Source organism: Lactuca serriola, chromosome 9 (genome assembly GCF_051521515.1).
Source record: "Lactuca serriola cultivar US96UC23 chromosome 9, Lser_US96UC23_V15, whole genome shotgun sequence".
In the NCBI taxonomy this organism is placed as follows: domain Eukaryota; kingdom Viridiplantae; phylum Streptophyta; class Magnoliopsida; order Asterales; family Asteraceae; genus Lactuca; species Lactuca serriola.
Genome location: NC_136416.1, coordinates 124,840,983 through 124,843,592, shown reverse-complemented (window position 1 = coordinate 124,843,592; position 2,610 = coordinate 124,840,983).

Below are 2,610 nucleotides of genomic sequence, written 5' to 3'. Positions count from 1 at the left end.
AGCGCACATTGAAGGATTCTACAATTTGCTTTGTTCGTTTGTTGTAGACCCTGTACGTAGTACGAGCAACATAACCCACAAAATAGCAGTTATCAACTTTGGCATTAAACTTCGGGTTGGACTCCAGGTGAAGAAGGGTACAAGGGCAGCGAACTACTCAGAAGTGACCGACAGATGGCTTGTGACCATATAGAATTTCGTACGAAGTCTTCATCTGGGCTTCGTTGATTAGAACACGATCTTGAACATAACATGTTGTGTTGATCGCCTCAGCCGAAAAGAAAACTGGCAGCTTTGAGTCACACAACATCGTCCTTGTAGCGTCTTGCAATGTTTGATTCCTCCGTTCAACAACACCGTTTTGTTCAGGCGTGCGAACGGAACTATATTCACGTACGATTCCCTTTTCTGCGCAAAAGTGATCAAGAACTGCATTCTTGAATTTTGTCCCATTATTAGTTCGAAATGCCTTCACCCGTTTATTGGTTTGGTTCTCTATCATTACGATGAACTTCTTGATCAGATTAGATACCCCAACTTTGTTGGATAAAAGGAAAACCCACGTGAAACGCGAGAAGTCATCGATCACAACTAGACAGTATGAATTCATGTTGATCCTTAGGAGATTGACCGGACCAAATAAATCCATGTGCAATAATTGGAGCACCTGACTGACTAATTGAATCCATGTGCAACAATTTGAGCTCTGATACCAATTGTAAGGTTCTAGAAACAAGGATCTTAACCAGTGATCAAGCTATCTAACAATCAAACAATGTAAGAATGGTGTAGAAGAAGATTAAACCAAGCCTAGCACACGTTTGTATCAGAAAAACTTATTGTACAACTTGGACACATACAATGACCATAACCTCAATGAATCATCAACAACTAACAGACTCAGACACTCATTATATATAGGAAGCATGGAATGGCCGTGAACAGGTTTACGACCGTAAACTATCTCTGGCCGTAAAGTCACCAACAACACATGAATTACATGCTAATGACTCAATAAGACCTATACATTAATTAGCCTAGACGAAACCATTAACTAGACCCTTTAAAGCACCTCGCAGATGGAATCTTTGTTTCTATGACAAAGTCAAAGAGTTTGGCTTTTCGAAGAGTGAAGATGAATCTTGTGTATATGTCAAGGCTAGTGGGAGTATAGTTAGCTTTTTGGTACTGTATGTGGATGACATACTACTCATTGGAAATGACATCCCAACTCTGCAGGAAGTTAAGTCTTGGCTTGGGAAGTGTTTCGCTATGAAAGACGTAGGAGAAGCTACCTATATTCTAGGGATAAGGATTCTGAGAGACCGGAGTAAAAGACTAATTGGACTTAGTCAGAGTACCTACTTGGCTAAGGTGCTGAAGAGGTTCAGCATGCAAGACTCCAAGAAAAGAGAGTTACCCATCCAGAGTAACGCCAGATAGAGTAAGACTCAGAGCCCGAGTACCGAGGCTGAGATAGCAGAAATGAGTAGAGTACTTTATGCTTCTGTTATAGGCTCGATCATGTATGCTATGACTTTGTACTCGTCTTGATGTAGCCTTTGTTTTGAGAATGGTAAGCAGATTTCAGGGGAATCCTGGCAAGGCTCACTGGACCGTGGTAAAGAATATCGTCAAGTACCTACGGAGGACTAAGGACTGGGACCTTACCCTCGGTGGGAATGATGACTTGAGACTTGTAGGGTATAGTGATGCTAGCTTCTAGACTAATAGGGAAAATTTCCGCTATCAGTTAGGCTGGGTCTTTACCTTAAACGGAGGAGCAATTACTTGGAAAAGTTCCAAGCAGGAGACAGTGGCTGGTGCAACTTGCGAATCAGAGTATATAACAACAATTGAGGCAGAAAAAGAGGCAATGTGGCTGAAGAACTTCATTGGAGACCTCGGAGTTGTACCGGTTATAAGGGAGCCTATGGAAATTTTCGGTGATTGTGAAAGTGCAGATGCCTTACTGAAAGAACCAAGGGATCATGGGAGATCCAAACACGTCGACAAAAAATACCATTTCATCAGACATCGGGTAGAATTTGGACTCCTCATGGCAAAGAGGGTATCATCGGATGAGAATCCAGTAGATCCCTTCACGAAGGGATTGGGTAGGGTTAAGCATCTCCAGCATGCGAGGCGCATATGGCTGAAGGATGATATTAGTTTTAGTAGTTAGATAGCTCTGAAATTTGTAAAGTGTAATTGACATTTGATGATGAATAAAAGTTGTGTTTATTTATGAGTAAAGTGTCGCTATCTCTTGTCAATCATTTAATGTTATTTCTTTTTCATGTTTGACTTCCAGAATATTTATGTTATGCATTACATATTATTCAAATTCTCCACAGTCGGTCATATGTTGGAAGTAGGTATGAATTAAGACTGTTATGGGTTGGCTTGTAGAGGTTTAAGATGTTGGACATGGCTACAACACTCATGAGTGCTCATAAGTTATGAGTATTGCATTCAACCCACACTCATTGGTATCACTTCATGGAATTTATCTCGATTGATCGTGAGACGATAATATCATATAAGTCTTCAAACCGAGAGATATGACTTGTTTCCTATGAGCTGGTTATACATTGATTTTACGAAAAC